Source organism: Oryctolagus cuniculus, chromosome 9 (assembly GCF_051225735.1).
Source record: "Oryctolagus cuniculus isolate XC-2025 breed Fujian yellow rabbit chromosome 9, ASM5122573v1, whole genome shotgun sequence".
Taxonomy (NCBI): Eukaryota; Metazoa; Chordata; class Mammalia; order Lagomorpha; family Leporidae; genus Oryctolagus; species Oryctolagus cuniculus.
In genome coordinates, this window is record NC_142875.1 from 95,238,894 (window position 1) to 95,261,148 (window position 22,255).

General features: G+C 46.0%; 1 long non-coding RNA gene across 1 annotated transcript in view; it reads right to left on the reverse strand.

Annotated features, from left to right (window-relative positions):
* LOC138843845 (uncharacterized) overlaps positions 1-22,255 on the reverse strand; it is a 96,382-nt gene that overhangs the window by 39,690 nt on the left and 34,437 nt on the right. Inside the window, exon 2 of the long non-coding RNA XR_016212958.1 lies at positions 11,235-11,270. This is a non-coding gene — a long non-coding RNA (uncharacterized LOC138843845). The remainder of the gene's footprint in view (positions 1-11,234; positions 11,271-22,255) is intronic.

Consider the following 22,255-nt stretch of genomic DNA (forward strand, 5'->3'; position numbering starts at 1 on the left):
TGGAAAATACAGTTTTATTTTCATAAAAAAAGATGTGACTTATGTAATGAGGTTATTGTGCTTTTAAAATAGGTATTTTAAAAATTTATTTCAATTTCCAATATCATAAATATTAATAGAATTAATAGATCTTGCCCATTATGAACCAAAGCTCCTTGGGAATCTTCCATTTTTAAAGACATGAAGTGATCGTGAGGCCATTGCCTTATATAAACTAAACACGACCCAATGATGTGTCTCCCATTAGTCATGTTTCTCTGGCATATTTTCCCCCATGTTTGTTTCTTATTTTTTTCTGAGTTAGGCTGGGTGCCCAGTAACCCAAAGGGCTAGGCCATCTTCGTGGCCTTTAAGGTTCCTACCATTCTCTTTCCAGTTTCCAGGCTGATGCTAAACCAGGTTGTCTAAGACTAGCATTTAGGAAGTAAACAATCCCCAACAAAGAAAAGCACAGAATGTGCGTGTCTCTCAATTTGATCATGACTGTGGTCTTGTTCACTATATAACGGGTATCCACTGGGATAAACATTGAAGAAATAAAAGACACAGAAAATGTCTTCCCCCAAAGAACCTCATGTGTAACCCAGAACTTTGCTTGTTGACAAGAGATTTGATGGATTAAAGATGGTCACAATTTCTCTGTGACTCTCCCCACTGAGAAGTGGGGTTTATTTTCCCACATCCTGAATCTAATCTGGTCCTGTGACTGCATAAGCATTAGATTATGGTAGAAGTGACACATGCCATTCTAAGTTTATCCTTGTAGAGGACAAGCACACAGCTCTTGCTCCTGCTCTCTGGAAGCACCCAGTCTCAGGATCCTGCTTCCCAGACTCAGTGGCCTTACCATGACAATCCCAGGCTGTAGGAGGTGCCAGAGCAGTTGTGTGGTCAATACCCACAGCTGGGCTCCCAGCGTTTAGGCAGCATCAACTGATGGCTCTGCAAGTACAAAATCTTGAGCCTGATGAGCTTCCAGATGACTCTGGCCCCAGGTGACATCACAGGATTAGAACTTTCCAGGTGGCTGGAGTCAACACACAGAGCTCTCAGGAATAATTAACTAGTTGCTGTGTTTGTCAGCTTTTTATTACTACAACTAAAATGCCTGAGAGGAGCTACTTAGGAAGGAAGAAGGCTTACTTTGGCTTATAGTTTTGGAGGCTCACAGTCAAAGATTGGACAGCTCCGTTGGCCCAGGTATCTGGTGAGACCAGGGCATGGTAGAAGGATAATTTCATGGCAAGCCAGGAAGGAGAGAAAAGGGCTACATCCAACTCAGCCTTTATAATCAACCTTTTCAAGGGCATCACCCCAATGACCTAAAGACCTTCCACTGGCCCAGTTCCCACACATAACAATTAGATCAAATCTCCATCCTTCATCTAATAACCATTGACATTAATTCATTAATCATTAAAATAAGATTTTGGGGACCAAGCCCCCAGTACATGGGCCTTTGGGGGACATCCAAACTATTATCCAAACCATAACAGTGGCTTTAAATTATTAAATTTTTCCTAGTTTGTCATGCAGCAACAGATTAAAAGAACAAAAAACATTATCTTTTGAGGACACATTGCTTTATTTATAGAGAAGTGGAACAGCTCTCCAAATCACTTTATCTATCAAGATCTGTTGACAAAACAAACATCAATTTAATTTTTAAAAGATAATTAAGTCAGGGACCCACACCAAGTCCTTCTGTGTTGGGTAAGAGACAAAGATTGCATTAGACAACCAACCATGAGTGTTAGAGACTCTCAAGTGAGCACTTCAGCATTAAATGATTGGATCCAACTAATCTGAGGGAGAATTTGGTCTCCAACATTAGTCAGCCCTCCATAGCCTTGGGGGCTGCATCTTGGATTCAACCAACTGTGCAATGAAAATATTTTTTAAAATTGCATCTATAATGAACAGACTTTTTCCCCTTTGTCATTATTTCCTAAATAATACAACTATTTACATAGAGTTTGCATTGCAGTAGGTATTGTAAGTCTTCTAGAGATGATTTAGAGCATGCAGGGAAGTTGTGTGTAGGTACCAGGCAAATACTACCCTATTTTATATAAGAGACTAGAGTATCCATGGATTTTGGTGTCCACAGGGATCCTGGGATGGATCTTCCAAGACTATCAAAGGACAACTGGACATTTGACCTAGAGCACAAGGGCCTACTCACTGTTTCCATTTTACTCCTCCACTTGGCAATAGCTATTGAGAAGCACATTGAAGGTTATGTAAGGAAGCTTCCCTTGGGCATGAATTTAGATTGTTGATTTTCCCACTGTTGGGTTTCCTTCTTGATCAAGACCATGATTCCAAAAATTTCCCAGCATCATCCATGGAGTCTAAACAGTCTTTTCAACAGCTGCTGGCTGTTGATGGTCTCACCACTCCTTAAAGGAATTTTTCTGTGGGTGGGAAAAGCCACCGCCTATGGCTCTGAATCAAATGTTGAAAGCATTACCCACCTAAAGAGAGGCATAGTGTGGAATCTTCAAAGTCTCTAAGTAGATAAATGCCTCCCTCTCTGTTAATGAGGACTCGCTCCAGTGATGTCCCTATTGCCATATTCTTTTCTGTCTAGTGAAAAGTCACTTCTCGATAAATGAGAAATGCCAACAGGTCAGCTCTAACAACCAAGGAGTTACCCAAGTCTCCTGATTTCCCTTTCATACAGCTCTGCTGCTGCTGACTGCTTAGAGTCATCACACAGGCTGAAGTGTAGGACTTACCTGCCTGGACAGAAACGCAGCGGGGGCAGAGGTGACTTTCTCTATAACATGCTGTGCGGTACCCTACACAGAGCCTTGCATCCCCAAGCTTGCACAGCTGCTCAGCACTGAACTGGGTCCCCGCTGCAGGTTGAGCAAGGGATCCAGAGGCCTCGTGAGCCCAATGAGACTGAGGCCTGAAACAGCTACTGGGCGCCCAGATTCTCCTTCCTGCCTTCTTCCATGTCCAGGTTAATGGGAGCAGCCACTTATCAGTCTGAGTTGAAACTGGTAAGTTAGGAAAACATTCTGGTTGGGGCAGAAGCCAGAGCAACTTCTTTCCATAGAGCAAATTAGCATACTCGGCAATGAATGGAAATGAAGAGTTTATTCTCAGTGTATCCTGTGGCCCCATCAAAAAGCAAACATGGAGGAGTTGGTCACTACATGCCTCTCAACTTAACCACCTTGTTTGAAAAATTTGACTACTTTTGGCTCTCATTTTTGTTAATTTTTAAAATTTTATATTTGGAGTGGTTTTGTCCTATTTACTGGCTTACAGTGGTTGGGTAGTGGTCTTGGGACTGGTAGTAGTACCATTGAACCCTGTGGCTCCGAGAGCCATTCATCTGTTACCTAACAGGCCCCTGGGTTATATAACTTTAAAATACTAAATTGATGCTTTATGTATCTAGACAAAAATCTTGAATTTTTTTTCTCTCCAAGAAAAGCATTTTATTATGCAAACCTTTCCAACCTATCCAATACTGAGTCAAATAAATAAATGAGTCAAACATTCCCTGGCCAGGAATAAATCAAATGCCCGGTATTCCCAGTCTGGGCGACCCAGAAAAAAAAAAAAGAAAACAAGCCTCAGAGTCACTGACTCAACTAAACCAAATGGTAAGAGAGAAAACCAGACGCTGAGCCAAGGTGAGCCACGAGGGCAGGCCACCCCGGTGCAGGGAGGTTACTCAACTGGAAGGGTTGGTCGCATTTCAAGCATAAAGTTATTTTGTAGTTCTGACCGTGAATTGGATTTTCCCGTGTTTCTGAAGTTCTCATGCCTCATTTTCAAGCAAAAAACTTCACGTTTTCCCATACCACAGAAAAGAAAGAGGCAAACAGCTTTCCTCACTTTCGGCCATCCAAACCCCAAGGTCTTGGCAGTGATTCCCTGCGACGTGTCTGGGAGATGAAGAGCTGGACTGGCGCTGGCAGTGCTCCTCTTCCCCCGAGCAGGGGGCTGGATTGGAAGTGCAACAGCTAGGACTCAAACCAGGGCCCATATGGGATGTCGGTGCAAGCTCCTAGCTGACGTGCCTTGTAAAGCAGTGGAAGATGGCCCAAGTGCTTGGATCACTGTACTCACAAGGGGGACCCAGGAAGAAGCTCCTGGCTCCTGGCTTCAGATTGGCCTGGCTCCTGCCACTGCAGCCATTTGGGGAGTGAACCAGCGGATGGAAGATCTTTCTCTCTGTCTCTACTTCCAATCCAGTTCCCTGGCCTGGCAATGAGCCTGGGGAAAGCAATAGAAGATGGCTCAGGTCCTTGAGCCCCTACACCTGCGTGAGAGACCTGGTTGAAGCCTCAGGCTCCTGGCTTCAGCCTGGCACAGCCCTGGCTGTTGCGGCCATTTGGGGAGTGAACTAACAGATGGAAGATCTCTCACGGTCTATCCTTTCTCTCTCTCTCTCTCCCTCTCTCTCTCTCTCTCAACTCTGCCATTCAAATAAATAAATAAATCTCTTAAAAAACATGTATGGATGAAGGAGCAAGAAAGAAAATAATTCCTGCGAAACTAGGAATGAAGTTGTGGGAGAAATGCAGAGAAATGAGAAATTATTCAACATGCCTAGACTCTTTAGATATTAAAATGATCAAATATAGACAATAATCTGATTATATGTTTAAAAAAGAGGAAATGAGGCCGGCGCCACGCCTCACTTGGCTAATTCTCCGCCTGTGGTACTGGTACTCCAGGTTCTAGTCCCGGTTGGGGCGCCGGTTCTGTCCTGGTTGCTCCTCTTCCAGTCCAGCTCTCTGCTGTGGCCCAGGAAGGCAGTGGAGGATGGCCCAAGTGCTTGGGCCCTGAACCCGCATGGGAGACCAGGAGGAAGCACCTGGCTCCTGGCTTCGGAGCCAGGCTGGCGCAGTGCACCAGTCGTAGCAGCCATTTTGGGGGTGAACCAACGGAAGGAAGACCTTTCTCTCTGTCTCTCTCTCTGTCTAACTCTGCCTGTCAAAAAAAAAAAAAAAAAGAGGAAATGGAAATCATAAGCAATAAAAAATCTGAATAAGCAGAAAAATAAAAAAAAATTTTTAAATAGAAAAAAAAAGTATTGAAATGAGAAATTCAAGGCCAGGGTACCTAGCCAGAGAGAGGCCAGGCACTAGCACACAGAGGAAGGAAAGAGCAACCCAACAAACCCAAGAGCTCAGAAAAAAAGAAATAATGCAGCTAAGAGCTAAAATAATGCAACAGAAAACAAAGATACAACTAAGGAATAAAAAAGTTTAAAGTTAATCCTTTGAGGTTATTAACAAACTTACTAAACCTCTGGCAAGTATAATTAAAAAAAAACAAAAAGACAAGACAAGGGCTGGCGCTGTGGCGTAGTAGGTTAAACCTTTGCTTGCAGGACTGGCATCCCATTTGGTTACCAGCTGGAGTCCTGGCTGCTCCTCTTCCAATGCAGCTCTCTGCTAATGGCCTGGGAAAGCAGTTAGAAGATGGCCCAAGTCTTGGGTCCCCACCCCAGCGTGGGAAACCCAGAAGAAGCTCCTGGCTCCTGGCTTTCAATTGACCCAGCTCCGGCTGTTGCGGCCACTTAGGGAGCGAATCAGCAGATGGAAAGCCTTTCTCTCTGTCTCTTCTCTCTGTCTGTAGCTCTGCCTCTCAAATAAATAAATGAATAAATCTTTTTTTTAAAAAAAGGTAAAAATTAAGAATGAAAATATATGACAATAGTATAATGTAAAAAAGGCAAAAGCATAGTATAATCAAGTTTTTTAAAGTATGTGTTTGAGAAAATACATACATATTCCTAGGAAAAATAATGGGAAATTGACTTAAGAAGAACTCTTAAGTCTTAAGTGCAAGGGCCCAAGCACTTGGGCCATCTTCTACCACTTTCCCAGGTGCATTAGCAGAGAGCTGGACCCTATAAAGAAAACCATTGATTACATTAATGACATCTGTTCATCGAGATGCTATAAAAATAGGTAGAAAATGGAGTCACACACTGAAGAGAAGATATTTGCAACCACATAAACAACAAAGAATTAGTATCCAGTATACATGAATAAGCAACTCAATTAAAAAACAGGCAAAGGCTATAGTCAGGTATTTCAAGAAGAGAAATGTGAATGATGGGAAAAGGTGCCTGGCCTCAACAGAAACCACAAAAAGGAAAATTTTAAACCACAATGTTAGCTATTTAATGTTCACCAACCTTTTCATTCTTAATTTTTACCTTTTTTTAAAAAAAAGATTTATTCATTTATTTATTTGAGAGGCAGAGCTACAGACAGAGAGAAGAGACAGAGAGAAAGGCTTTCCATCTGCTGATTCGCTCCCTAAGTGGCCACAACAGCCGGAGCTGGGTCAACTGAAATTTTGGTAAGGATTTTTAAACTGGTACAACCACTTTGGTAAACATTTAAGGATTTTTTTTTTTTTTTTTTTGATAGGCAGAGTGGACAGTGAGAGAGACAGAGAGAAAGGTCTTCCTTTTGCTGTTGGTTCACCCTCCAATGGCCGCCGCGGCCAGTGCGCTGCGGCCAGCGCACCACGCTGATCCGAAGCCAGGAGCCAAGTGCTTCTCCTGGTCTCCCATGGGGTGCAGGGCCCAAGCACTTGGGCCATCATCCACTGCACTCCCTGGCCACAGCAGAGAGCTGGCCTGGAAGAGGGGCAACCAGGACAGAATCCGGCGCCCCGACCAGGACTAGAACCCGGTGTGCCGGTGCCACAAGGCGGAGGATTAGCCTAGTGAGCCGCGACACTGGCCAGGATTTTTTTCTTTTTTTAAGATTTACTTATTTATTTGAAAGGCAAAGTTACAAAGAGGCAAAGGCAGAGAGAGATAGGCCTTCCATTCGCTGGTTCACTACCCAGATGGCCACAATAGCCAGAGCTGCTTTGATCCAAAGCCAGGAGCCAGGAGCTTCCTCTAGGTCTCTCATGTGGATTCAGGGGCCCAAGGACTTGGGCCATATTCTACTGCTTTCCCAGGCCATAGCAGAGAGTTGGATTGGAAGTGGAGCAGCGGGGACTTAAACCAGCACCCATATGGATTAATGGCACAGCAGGCAGTGGCTTTATCTGCTACACCACAGCACTGGCCCGAGGACTATTTTTTAAAGCATAACATACTATCACATTACAATTACATACTATTATAATAATTTTTAACTACATTTTTTCATGAGCTTTCTAAGTATCCCCATATGTACATAGGTTTGTAAAATGCATAACTATGTTGTTCAAACTCATATATAAATGATTTTGATCCTTAAAAAAAGGTCATGGAAAAATGGAATTAAAAAGATGAGTTTATGTTGGCACCGAGGAAGTCTGAAATCCATGCCTAATTTTTTTCATAATATGCATTTCCATAAACTTTTTGAAGATCTCTTCTTACAAGCATGGATTTAAAAATAAGTTCACCAAAATAAACTTGTCTTTCAACTCCACTTTCCATGACTTTTTTGAAGTGTCTTCATATTATGCCAATGCCAATTTTTCAGTTTTGACAAAGTCAACATTGGTTACAGTGGCTGTTAGCATTACAGAGGTTGAATGAAGGGCAAATAGGGTCTTTGTATTTATCTTGGCAACTTCTCTGTAAATCTAAAATTATTCCAGAATTTATTTTTTGAAATATTAAAAATATAATCAGTAAAGGGTTAAAAAAATACTCTCCCCCTCCTAGGCATACACCCTAAACAAGACTGTGCTGGCAGGTACATGCAGACTGTTCCAGGAGGCGAGATTTTTAACTGGAAACAGGCTGGCATCGGGGTGCAGTGGGATAAGCTGCTGCTTCTGAGGCCTGCATCCCACACAGGAGTGCTTGTTCAAGCCCTGGCTGTTCTGCTTCCCACCCAGCCTCCTGCTAATGGTCTGGAAAGGGAGTGGAAGATGACCCAAGTACTTGGGCCCCTGCCACCTGTGTGTGAGACCCAGATGGAGTTCCTGTCTCCTGGCTTTGGCCTGGTCTAGCCCCGGCTATTGTGGAGAATTTGGGGAGTGAACTGGCATGTGAAAAAGTTCTATGTCTTCATCTCTCCCCCTCTCTCTATCACTCTGCCTTTCAAATAAAAAACAAAACAAAACAAAAAACCTGAATGTCCATTTATAGGAGAATATACCCACATATACAATCATTTTGGTGTAAAACACTTTAGAGCAATTAAAATGAATAAACTCTAACCCGAAGCATAAAGATAGCTAACTTTTTTAGGAAAAAAAAAGAAGAATGCATATACTATGATACCATTTTCACAAATTTTCTTTAAAAATAAGTAAAAGTAGAACTAATCTTTGACAAATGAGCTAAAATCACTCACTGGAGAAGGGACAAATGGTGTTAGACAACTGAATTTCCACATGCAGAAGACCCACACCTTAAACCCTCCACAAAAATCAGCTCCAAATGAAACCATCAAACTACTAGAGGAAAAACTAGGGGAAATCCTTCAAGACACGGGCCTAGGCAAAGATGCCACAGATAAGACCCCAAAAGCACAGGCATTAAAAGAAAAAAAAAAAAAAAACAGACAAACGGGATTCCATCAAGCTGAGAATCTTCTGCACAGCAAAGGAAGCATCAACAAAGTGAAGAGGCAACCAACGGAATGGGAGAAAATATCTGCAAACCATTATTCTGCTTATTATCACACACGAAACATCCTTCATTGTTTCCCCATTTCCTCTTAAAACACACACACACAAAATATTAGTCACATTTTCCCATTCTTCAAAGAAAGGAATTCGCTAAGTAGTGCCTTAATTTAAGGTCTACAGCCTTTATAGAGGATCCAAGTATATTTCAACAGGGTCCGTGTGGTTTTTCCCAATAATAATTGCAGTAATTGTTCAGCATGTTAGTGTTCCTTTGCTATCAGAGCCTCCACTGTGCATTTCACTTGAGGTGAATTCCAGGAAAACTATCTGGGCAGGTGCCTTCAACCCTGAAAATGATGGGGCCCAGGGAGCTACCCCCTTGCTTGGGTGTCAGAAAACACAGAGGGAAATTCCTTCCTCTGTCTCTGGATAGTTCCTTTTCTGTCTTAGCTTTGAAAATATTCTCACTTAATTTTTTAAAATTACTGTGAAAAAATCACTTAAACTTTACGGTGTTAACCATTTTCAAGTGTGCAGTGCAGTCATGTTAAGTAGATTTCCTTCATGATGAGAGAGTTCCAGAACTTTCCATCTTGCAAGGCAGAAGCTCTGGACCCATGAAACATCATTATTCAAAAGCAGTAAGGCTACCACCAATGCTCTAAGAAGTAGTCTTTTCCAATTTCATAAAGAAAAAGAAAATGACTTCCAACAATTTTTGAAGATTTTACAGAGACTCTATCAGGTTCAGGATAGCATCTTTATGAATGGGAACTCTCTGCATTACCACTTCACAACTTTTGTTTTGTAAATTTAAACTATTCTGACATAAAATGTTTATCTTTTTTTTAAAAAAAGAACCATTAAGATTTTCTAAAAACCTTCACATCACATGAATTCGATAAGACTTTTGCTGGATGGTGCCCAATGCACAGAGTGTGAGATGGAGTCTTCTCTATCAGAGACCCCTTGGAACACTGCGAACTTGTTGTTTTGGCTTTGAGGCCCGACCCTGTCCCCAGAAACCACAGGTCACAGAGAGTTTGCATCCTCGGGTTGAGGAGTTACAAGGACAACTTTGGAAATTCCCAGCACTTGGGAATCCTAAGCCAATCCCTGGGATGTTCAGGCACCCGTCACCCTGCAGCCCCATCCACATTTCCTGCCAGGCATTCCGGTCATCACCTTCTGTACCTGTGCTTTCAGCATCGTTCAGGGCTCCGCAAGCCTTCCTTGCCTCTGCCGTGCCCTGCACCCATCCGTCTCCCCTCCAGGTGTCCAGCTCCCAGAAGCTCTCCAGGCTGTCCACCACCTGCCTCCACCCGCCTGTCTCAGTGCTTTCTCCCTCTCTGGATACTCTACTTATTTTCTCTCCTGTTGCTCTTATATAGTATGTCCTCCTTTGTAACACAAATGTACACACACACACAGACACACACATGTTGACAAGCCACTAGAATTATTTGTCTCCTCTTTTAGAATAAAGTGCCTTTAATATGTGCTCATAAGTATTTGTTGCCTCTAACTGCCGTAATCTCTTAATGATCTGCATACCTTTTGTTTTACTAGGAATCAAACCTATGCTATTGTTCATGATATCACAAGTTAGATTTTGTTGGCCAGATTATCTGAATAGTTTACCCCAAATACGCTTAGTTTAAAGTCAACCAGCTCCCTCTTGTGGCCGCTGAAAGAAACTGGGTTTGTGGGCCCTGAGCCTTAGCAGTCAAACCAGAATCTCAATTCATTTTAGAACTTAAATTCTCATTGGCTTTCAATCAATGCCCATTTTTTAAAATTTCAAACCAATTGCCACTGAATGAAAATTTTTATTTAGCACAGAAATAATATTTTTACACCAAGGATAAATATAAGAAGTTATTTAAAAATTCAAGCCAATCATTTTCCATCTCAAATGACTGCAGATCCACTTTTAAAATATTAACATATTTTCAGTGCTAATAGAATATTTTGTTATGGCTAGAAGTCACATATACCTTTTCAGAGCTCAAAAGTGAATGCATAAATACTTTAAAAGTTCATGGAAAATAAAATTAAAAGATGCGTTCATTTTTTTTTTTTTTTGGTCTATCCATCTGTTTCTGTACCAGTACCATGCTGTTTTGATTACAACTGCCCTGTAGTATGTCCTGAAATCTGGTATTGTGATGCCTCAGGCTTTGTTTTTGTTGTACAAGATTGCTTTAGCTATCTGAGGTCTCCTGTGTCTCCATATGAATTTCAGCATCATTTTTTCCAGATCTGAGAAGAAGGTCTTCGGTATCTTGATTGGTATTGCATTGAATGTATAAATTGCTTTTAGGAGAATGGACATTTTGATGATATTGATTCTTCCAATCCATGAGCATGGAAGATTTTTCCATTTTTTGGTATCCTCTTCGATGCGTTCATTTTGTTACAAAAATATTTGAAATCCATGCATAGTTTATTCATAATATGTATTTTCAACTAACTCCTTGAAGATTCCCCCATATGCATGGGTTTTAAAAATCCTCTAAACCTATCTTCCCTTGATCTTAGCCAAAAGGCCAAGAAGCAATAAATAAACCTATCTTTAAATTCCATTTTCCATGAGTACAAAGCTGTCAATCTGAAGACAGACTCACAGAAGGAAGGAGGAGAGGCCACGAAGCCATTCTTACCAGGTCTGGAGCGCTGGCTACTCTGGGAGACACAATCTGGAAAGGAGGAAAAAGAAGTGCTGTTAGGGCACAGAGGTGTGAAAACAGGTTATCAGAAATGAAACTGGAATGACCTGAATAAACACATACAAAGATCAAATACATCCATACATGTGTGCATATCTTCCATACACATACACCTGTACATTTCAGAAATAAATGGCATCTGTACTGTACGTGGACAGACACTTGCTCTCGTCATCATTTCCTGCACAATACAGCACATCAATGATTTACCCATCCTTCACATGGTGTGCGGCACTGGAAGTCATCTGGACATGTTGTAAAGCCTATGTTTCCATGCAAATAGGCAGTTCTGTGCAAACACTACAGCATTTTATACAAGGGACTTCCACTTCCACAGATTTTGGTATCTACGGGGGTCCTGGAACCAATCACACACACATGCAGATTTTTATAGCCTGACATTGGGACCACATGTGAGCCCCACGGTTAGGCTGCGCACTGATGGCACTGATGACCGTGAGCCCTGCGTTTGAAACCCACTGGGCTCTGGCTGTGCACACGCTCTAAAGCTGGCCACGTGCTACCCCACCCAGGGCAAGTTATCCGAGAATTTCTCCAATGGGGATAACAGAGAAGTGTAAGCACTGCCTGAGTTCACGCACGTGCACTGTGAGCACATGTGAGCGTGTGTTGTTATTCAATGGGGGATTTCTTCCCAGTGGGTGAAAACTCGGACAATTTCTCAGGAATATTCCAGATATTTGGCTCTTTCCCAGGACACTGCTGCCCCACCCCCACCCCCACTCAGCCCCAGACTCCCTCTCGCCTCGCGATGCCTGCACCTTCAGGACACACACCTCTGCAGAGTCCCAAAGCAGTGCAGTGTACCACTTTGGTACACTCGCGAGAGGCAGCAAAACTGCTTTTATAACAGACCCACTCTGCTAATGGCCCATTAATCTGTTTATCCATGAATGCAGAGACAGGCGTTCGGTAAAGCAGTTAAGTTGCACTGCTTGGAACACACGTATCCCATATCAGCAGAATGTCTGAGTTCAAGTCCCAGCTCCACTCCCGATTCCAGCTTCCTGCGAATGCACACCCTGCGAAGCAGCAGGCAATGGCTCAAGCAGCTGAGCCCCTGCCACTCAAGGCCCAGACTGAGTTCCTGGCTTCAACCTGGCCAGCTGGTTGCTGGGGGCATTTGGGGCAGTGAACCAGTGCATGGAAAATCTCTCTTTGTTTTGTATTCTCTCTTTCTCTGCATTTTAAATAAAATAGCTAAATATTTTAAGAAATACATCTCTGAGTCATCTGCTAATAAAATAGAGACTTCAGGGAAAGAGATGTGCTTGGAGGCGTGGTCATTCCTGAAATTTTTGATTTATTGAAGAGAGATTTTCCTTAAAACCTACGCTCCACCAGTACCTCTCTGGGAAAGATAAATTCATAAGGCTTTACTGATACTCCCAGAATATTTCGGAAAGGATCACTGCCATGCGTCTATTTTTGGAGTAAGCTCTCCCTCTCAGTAGACTGATCAATTGATTGATTTTTGTCTCCCAAGGCCTGTCTGGTAAAGACTCATGGAGGTTATTATTTAGAAGTGACAGGCCTCATTCTGTCGAGAAAGCATTGCTGCTACCATAAAAATCCAGAAAATGCCCAAAAAGGAAAGTGTCCCAGAATTGCAACAGTCCCGTGGAAGCATTCACCTGAGAGGGAGGCGACACGAGGCTAAGCCGAGGAGTGGGAAGGACAGTCTTAACCAACCGGGATAGCAAGGTTTCCCAACCTGCAATAACCAAGTTTCAGCAGGAAGACACACACAATTTTGTTCCAAACTAAGAAACCAAGGAAACAGCTAAACAGGCTGTCAAAATATTTTTCTACGAAAATAAGAAAAAAGGAGACCTTGTGGTCAGGAGAACCCCTCAGAGAAAATGAACTAATTAAATGTTTCACAGGAATGCACTGAAAAAACTGTTTATAGGAAGTGAAAATTTCTAAATATACTCAAAAGTAAGAGCCCAATAAAACACTGTTGCACACCCACAATCTGCACATTTTCCTATCCTCATTTATTTTCATTTATGCATTTATTTTATATATTTATTTTCTTTATACTAGATTTTTTAAAGATTTATTTATTTATTTGAAAGTTAGAGTTACAGAGAGAGAGAAGAGAGAGAGAGAGAGAGAGAGAGATCTTCCATCCACTGGTTCACTCCTTAAATGGCTGCAACAACTGGGGCTGGACCAGGCCAAAGCCAGGGGCCAGAAGCTTCTTCCGGGTCTCCCATGTGGCTGCAGGGGCCCAAGGCCTTGGGCCATCTTCTGCTGCTTTCCCAGGCCATTTGCCAGGAGTTGGATCAGAAGCAGAGCAGCTGGGACTTGAATAGGAGCCCTGTTCAAGCCCTTGAACAGGACGCCAACACTGCAGACAGCAATTTACCCAGTGCGCCACACAGCCGGCCCCTGTGCTGGATCTTTTGTTTTTTCAATTTTTATTATTTTATTTATTTGAAAGACAGAGTTACAGAGAAAAGTAGAGACAGAGACAGAGAGATCGTCCATCCACTAGTTCACTCTCCAAATGGCCACAGGAACTCCACCAGATCTCTCAGGGACTTGGGGCATCTTCTGCTGCTTTCCCAGGTGCATTCACAGGGAGCTGGAGCAGACCTGGAACAGCCGGGACTCAAATCCCACTGGTATGGGATGCTGCTGTTGCAGGCCACGGCTTAACCCTCTATACCACGATGCTGGCCCGTGTCCCTATTTTAAATCACTGCTTAGGACAAGTTCCCACCCTAAGTGAACTTCATAAATATTGAAGATCATAGGAATCTTGACTCCTGCTACCCACCTCCTTTCCAGAAAGTGCTGGAAACCTGCCACTTTTGCACCTGAGCACTGGAATCACTGGGAGTCTCATTCGAGTGCAAATTCTGCTTCAGGAGGGTGTGGGGAAAGGCTCCCAGGTCATGAGGATACGCCTGGCAAATGTTGGACTGTGTCCTCCAAAACTCCTACATTGAAGTTCTAAATGCCAGCTACTCAGAATGTGGCCATCTTTGTAAATAAGGTTGCTGCAGATGGCACTAGCTGGGATGCGGTCATTAGGGTGGAGCCTGACCCAACATGACTGTGTCCTAGCAAAGGGAGACTGGACATAGACACGAGCATGAGCACACCCCACTGTGGACAGAACTTAATGCTAGCAGAAATCACGAGTGCAGTTTGGAACAAACTCCTCCCTGACACCTTCCAAGGGCAGGAGTGTGGCCCAGCCGACACCATGACCCAGACTGCACCTCCAGAACTGAATGACGATGAATTTCTGCTGCATGAGCCACCACTGCGTTTGATACCGTGATGGCAATGCTAGCAAAGGAATCCAGCCCATCTGTGCAGGCCGGGGTTTGGAAGATTCTCTAAACACACATCAACCTTGCACCATGCGACCTGCTCTGAAAACCACATAAGCGACTTAAACCAGGCTGACCCTTGATTTCCCCCTGGGTGAAATATTCATGACCTCATACACACACACACAGTTCCTGCCCCATAGAGATTTTGCAAGGATTAATGCAGTCATGCAGCAGACAACCCTAACACTGTGCATGTCAGCAAGAGGCATTTCAGGGACAAAGAAGTGGAGGAACACAAGAGATGGGGAAGGAACCAAGGAGCAAGTGGGTGGTAAGGAGTGAAAGCAGTGTGTGCACATCCCACTTGCCAATCCTTGTGGCCACTGGCAGATTTGGGATAAAGATCACGAAAGACTTGCAAAGTCAAGGGGAAAGTACCTTTCTGGGCTAAGCAGAACCTAAGCTCGCATCTAAGGATCTTGTCCCTGTCGTAAGAACAGGTGGAATCCAGGGCACTGTCCCCTAGCATTGTCCCAAAAGGGAAGCAGGGTAGCAAGTGGGATGGAGCCGCTCATCTAAAGGGGTCAGCAGGGGGAGGGCAAGCCAGGTGGAAGGAGTAGGATGCTAGGGATATCGGGCAATTCACAGGTGAGGGGTTTCCATTCCAGGGCTTGGATGTGGGATCTAGAGAAATCCGCAGAGAGAAGCGTGTGTGGCATGAACAGGGAGAAAACCCAGGCTCAGGTCCTGTTGCTTGCGCAGGATCACAGAACGGTGAGGCAGGAGTTTCTCCAGGTTGGCAAAGATTTGCTGCCCACCTTTGCACCAGCCTCCCACTCTGGCTCCAGGCGCAGCCATGGGGCCTGTGGCCCAGGGCACATCAGCAAACAGGACTCAGCACGGGCTTGGAGAGAGCTTGTACGGTTTGGACTTGTTCGCTCTTCCCTCTGCCAGCTGGCCTGCTGGGAGAGGAGAGACAGTTGGCCAGGTGCACCAGCCCTGCAACCCACGGCCAGGTGTGGGGGAGCCCAGACAAGGGCAGCAGAATCTCCAGCCTAGGGGCTGGTTTGCTGGATGAACACTATTGTCTCCAGCCGCTGGGAACTGGGGTGGGGTGTTATGTGGTATTACTGGGACAGTACTGATGGATGTAGTGCCCATGACAGCTCCTCTCCCTGCATGATCCCCAGGAAGACAGCTACACAGATGATTCTGTTTCAGTCTAAGCTCCTCCCTAGTACACAGGCTGGTCATGGGAGACAGCGAGGGAGCAGACTCTAGGAGTTTCTGGAGCAGACAGATGGACCATGGGAGCCATGGAGGCTGATCATATGGGCCAAGTTGAAGGGTTAGGAATCAAAATCCAAGAGGAAGCTGTCAGACCTTTCCACACGGCCATCCTCCTTGGAGCCAGTGGGTGCAGCCAGCTCTGGGATCCCATGAGGAATGTGTTCCGGGATTCTCCACGCAGAGCAAAATCCACATATGCTAGGGCCCCTGCTACTGAATGGCGTGGTATTTCCAGAGAGCCTGCACACACCCTCCTGGACACTGTGACTCACGTCTAGATGACTCACAACACCCAACGCAAGGTAAGCATTGCTACACTGCGTCGATTAGGGAATACTGACAGGAAGAGGAGTCTGGACAAACAGCGCAGGCACACTTTTCCCCCAGTATTTTCAATCCGTGCTTGGTTGAATCTGCAGATCTGGAGCTCACGGATGGGGGAACCACTGCAAAGACTTTGTCTCTGCCTAGGTGTCACGGAAATGTCGGGGCATTTCTGGGCAGCCTATGAGGACATCTGCAGTACTTGTCCTCCTGCCAGGACAAAAAGACTTTAGAAGGACAGATCAGAACTTTGTCCAGGAGCTGCAGTGTCTGTTAGCTCTGGAAGGGCCCCTAGGTCCCCCTGCCATGACGGAGGGTCCAGTGGTGATGCCAGGATGCCCCTGGCCCATGACCAGCTCCTCTCACTAGGCTTGCTGGCTGTGGGTATGCCAGTGACATGGGGCCCTTGCCTCCCTGCTGGGCCCTCTGGTCAGAGGCGAGGGCACCAAGAAAGCACTGCAGGACCTCGATATGGTGCCCTTCTCTGTGAGTCTGTGTTTCATTTAGGGAGGTGACAGTAAGCAAGACAGATCCTGTGACTTTTCATCCCTGGTGTGAAGAAGCCGGCCTGAGAGTGCTGGGTCTAAGAGTTCAGGACGGGCGGCTGCAAGGCTCTGGAGAGCTCTTCCCCCATGATGTCCCTGAGGCCTTCTCCAATCTGTTTGAGACCCTTGAGTTGCAGCTGCTCAGCCCAGAAGGGCACTCCCAGGTGCCTAGATCCCTGGCTGCTTGGCCAGGGAAGCAAGCGCCTGCACACTCACTCTTCTGGTAGAGTTAGCATCTAGTGTTTTCAGCCACGGATGAAGAAGGTGGCAAGGCAGGGTCAGTCCCTTATTTGCACATCTGAAGATGCTGCTGAACTAGCCAACACACCTGCTCCATCGTGGGCCTGAGCCGTATGTGCAGGCCACAGCTGGGACACCCTGGACGGGGCAGGGAGGCGGGGACAGGAGTCCAGGGTTTGTCCTCACCAGCAGCTATGCTCAGGCACCACGGGCTGGGTGTCCATGCTCCCCAGGGAAGGGGTAGCAGCAGCAGATCCCCTGGGGACTATCTTGGGGAATCCTGAGCAGGGAGTAGCCGCTGGGCCTGGGTGCACTGCAGAATGGTCAGAGCGGGAAGCAACAAAGACAAAAAAGAAAGCGGTTCCTGCAGAGAGGGAGGTTCCTCCAGGAAAATCCAAGCTGTCTCTATCCCTGAGGATAGAGCCAATCTTTGGGGAGCTGTTTGCAGAGGATGCACTAGCCAGGCTGTGGGTAGAGTTAATGACACCAGCCAGGCACACAAAGACAAATCCAATATGATCTCGCTCGTATGTGTGGAATTTAAAAATGTGGAATTAAAAAAAAAAAAAACAGAAAAGGACTTAACTTGGAATGGTGATGATTAGATGCTGGGAAGGGTGGGCGTGGTAAAAGGAGGCGGGATAACGATAGGAAAGCAGTCAGATGAAGTAACAGGCTCCAATGTTGCACAGCACAGTGAGGTGCCACAGCTCACAGCAACCTGTTCTGTTCTGTGTGAAGAACTGGAAGAGACCATGGGGTAGGCTCCAAGCTCAAGGAAAGATAACGTTAATGCTGCTAAATGCCTGGTTTGATCAGTTCATCCAGTGTCCATTTGTTGAAATAATGCACCATGCCCCATAAAAAATGTGCAAGTGTTACATGTTGTCCAACCGTTTAAGAAAAATAAATGACCAAGCAATCAAGACAAAGAGACAGCAGAATCACGGCTCCTCCCCTCCTGACCCTGGTGAGTGCCGAGCTGAATGTGTCTGCTCCTACAGGAACTGGGGCCAGATCTGGGAGGAAGAGGGTGTGCTGACTGCGGTCTGCCCAGCACCTACTGCAAAGTCAGCTCCAGGAGCTCCCCTCCGACCCCCGGGCGGGCTAGTTCGGCTACCTCTGCTTGTTCTTCTGCTCTGGGAGAAGGCTGCCTGCCCCAAGGACAGCATGTGAGGCAGCATGGGAGGAGGGGGAAGGAAGGAGGCCTCTGCTCCTCTTGGGCTGACCCCGGCCTGCCCCTCACCCCCATGCGGATCCGTGTTCTTTTCCCTTCGCACGGAGCCCAGCTCCATCCCAATTTGTCCAGAAACCTTCTCTGCGCTCGCCTGTTGCCTCCCTGACAGGTGCACTTATCAGGACAATGGAAAGAAGATCCCTTCGGCCTGCAGACTGCAGGAGTTCATCCAGACGCAGTTTGCGTCACCACAAGACAGTGACCAAGGCCGTCCGGCCCTGGGATGTTCCTCCCCAGCGTAGGATATGTCAGTCCAGACGGCACCGGCTCAGTTTGCACAGCCGCACTTCCGTTCATTCAACAGCCCTGAAAGGCTGAAGGAAGAGGCGCGGGAACAACCAAGGCTCCGGGAACCGACCATTCCCAACCTTCTCCTTGGTGAGAGGGACTCCTGTCCGATACCTCAGCTCCTCCAGCACAGGAGCCCAGGCACGAATGGTTGGGGCTCAGCACACCCTCCCAGGCTGGCGCGTGCTGGTGATGTGAACTGGACAACATGGGAGGGCCTCAGAGTCTACGTCTCCTTATGACCTAATCCTGCCTCTTCCTCCTGCTCCTCCTTTGTCCCCAAGGTGGCTCACAGAAACCGGAATTCCTCCTCCCCAAAATGGGTCATAGAAACCAGAACTGGCCAGCACCATGGCTTAGTGGGTAAAGCCACCACCTGCAACTCGCATCCCATATGGCCTCTGGATTGAGTGCCGGCTGCTCCACTTCCCAGCCAGCTCCCTCTTCATGGCCTGGGAAAGCAGTAGAAGATGGCCCAACTCCTTGGGCCCCTGCACCACGTGGGAGACCCAGAAGAAGCTCCTGGCTCCTTGCTTCACCCTGGCATTGTGGCCATCTGGGGAGTGAACCAGCAAATGCAAGATATTCTCTCTCTCTCTCTCTCTCTCTCTCTCTCTCTCTGTCTCACTCTGTAAATGTTCCAAATAAATAAACAAATCTTAAATTAAAAATAAAAAGCTAGACCCCATTCCTGCCAAAGCCAGCCATGAAACCTAGACACACCACTCTACCTTTCCCTGCCTTTCTGCCTCAGAGGTGGCCAAGAAGGAGGCCTCTGACCACCTTGTGGGTAGCAGATCCTGAGCTCCTGGCTTCAGAAGGGACCTGAGCCACAGAGGCCAAGAAGAATCCCAGCAGACCAGCCTTGCCAAGTGGGGAACTGGACGTCCAGCTCATGGGCCGTGTAGGGCTCACAAAATCATTTGGTCTAGCCCTGCCAAGCCAACAGCAGGCGGGACCCAAAATTCAACACATCTATAGCAGGCTAATTTTTGAACTGATCATTTTCTATGGCACATGAGTGATGTTACAAACATCCTAATTGGTCCTTGGCAAAAAAAAAAAGGGTTCCCTAGCCCTGGGCCATACCTTCTGTCCCATCCCATCTCTTAGGTTGTCCATACTTCATCCAACCCAAGCTTCAAAATGGCCAGGTTTCCATAGTTCTTTTGAATCATGTAACACTCAGATTAAATAAATCTATTAGGCTCCCCTCTTGTTAATTTACCATCTGAGGACTTTCCACTTATACTTCATGACTTCAAGGAGAAGTACTGTTTGCCCTTTCTGGAGGGACACACACACACAGATGGTGATAATAAAAAAGTTCAATAAGTCTTCATATGATATTGATGTCACACACATGTAATATTTCATTTAATCCCCACAATGAACATATGATGTAAGTAGTACTATCATTCTTCCATTTAAAACTAAAAACCACTGGGGCCAGTGCTGTGGTGTAGCAGGTAAAGCCACTGCCTGCAGTGCCAACATCCCATATGGGCACCTGTTCAAGTCCTGACTGATGCACTTCCAATCCAGCTCCCTACTAATAGCCTTGAAAGCAGTGGAAGACAGCCTAAGTCCTGGGGCCTCTCCACCCATGTGGGAGACCTGGATAAAGCTCCCGGCTCCTGGCGTCAGTTTGGCCCAGCTCCAACTATTGCAGCCATTTGGGAAATGAACCAGAGAATGGAAGACCTCTCTCTCTCTTTCTGCCTCTGCCTCTGCCTCTCTGTAACTCTGACTTTCAAATAAATAAATACATAAATCTTAAAAAAAAAAAAAAAAAAACTAACAACTCCAGAGCCTTAGAAACATCCTCAAAGTCACACAGCTTAGTCTCAGGAGTTTGATCCCTGCAGAGGGCCATCTCCTCACCCCAGCTATTGATTACAGGTGCAACAGCCTCACACACCCCCGCTCTCTCCACCAGCAGGCGTCCTGCAGACAGCACCAGCAAGACCTGGCCAGGTGGTTCCTTTGATCAGAGCCCGGCCCCAGCCTCAACTCTGCTGCAGGGCTACCAGGCAGCCAGGCACTAGCCCTTGACAGGTTCAGTAGTCAGATGAAGGTCAAAGGAAGGGATGAGAACATGGGAGGGGCAGCTAAGAGCCAGGCAGGAAGATCACTGTTAGCCACCGGGAAGTGAGCGAGGTTTCTCTCCAAGGCAGAAAGTGTTGGAACTGGATGCAGAAGGAAAGGTGGGCTTTGGCATATAGGGATGGAGCAGGTGCAGGGGAGGCAGCCTTCTCCAACAGGCTCAGCAGGGAGAAAGCAAGCTCAGGCCAATGCTACACCTTGGCACCACCTTCTCAAGAGGCAGCTTTGTGTTTGACACACCGCAAGGGGGTCATTCCTTTACAGCACTTACACGGCTTCCCTTAGCTCTTGGAATAAAATCCTAGAAGAGCGTCCCTCATCGGGAGCTGACAAGGCAGGACACAGTGGCAGTAGTGTTTGGCATTAGAGCCATTTATCCCGAGTGCTCTGCTGGCCTCATCCCGAGACTGTGGGGCCAAGATTGCAGTAACTCAATTCCACAGCTGTAAAATGGAATCATATTGTACACAGCTCAGGGATTACTGTCATGTTCACCTAAGCTGATTCATGTCAAGAGTTTAGATGAACAACTCTTACAGCCAGAACTCACTGAATGATGGCTGCTATCATCATCATCATTATGATGATGATGATGATGATAAATTAGCATGAGAGCCACCTGGCCTAGCCCTTCTGCCCTATGTTGCTCCCCCAAGCACCCTCAGTTGCTGAGTTCCCTTCTGTCATCTTCTGGGCCCTTCACAGATCACAGTTCAGGCCAGGGGAACCTGCTGGAGCGCCTTGTTGTACATTGTCGGAAACCGTGGCTCATTCATATCACTTACAGATTTCCTCCTGCCTTCTTTGCAGTCTAAGGAATCCTAAAGTGCTGAAATGCTGAAGGTCCTGTGAAGACCCTATATGTCCCATTTCCCTGCCAATCAATTAATCAATTCACAGGGACTCAAGGAGGACGGCTCCTACACACACTGGGAACATGAACCCCTTTACTACAAGGAAACAGCTCCTAAGGACGCTAAAGCAGCCCTCTACCTCTGCCAGATCCACTGCCATCCGTTATTTTTTCACCTTCACCTAAGAACAAAATTATGAGGGGGTCTTCAAAACATTCATGGAAAATGCAATTTATGAGAAACTATGCATGGATTTAAAATATTTTTTGCACCAAAAGAAACATCTTTTAATTCCATCTTTCCGTGAACCTTTTGAAGCCCCCTCGCTTGAATGCTTATGCACGAAATCTCTGTCTTTTCTCTGCAGTTCACACTACAAGCCTTTTGTGTCTACTGCTGTGATGCCGGGTTTCTCAGGGGAAAGTCTTCTGTCCAGAAGTGCAAGTCCACACGGGGCCATTGTGTAGCCGAACAGGTGAGGATTCTGCAAGAACCAGTGCGCTGCCCTTGAGAAGGTCAGCTCTAAAGGTCAGGGGGTGGAAGTCTTCATTAAGGAGGGGGAAAATGTCAGCTATGCTGCTGTGTGCAGGAAAAGGAATCTACTCCTCCATTGGCAAAAATGCCTCGGCTGCCTCCTGCTGAGCCTGGGATCCCAGTGTTATGGTTTGTTGGCAGATCAGAAAGAATGCGCTTTCTTGGGGAAATGCCCTCTACAAAACATTTACCAACTGTTCTTTTTCACATTGATTTTATTTGA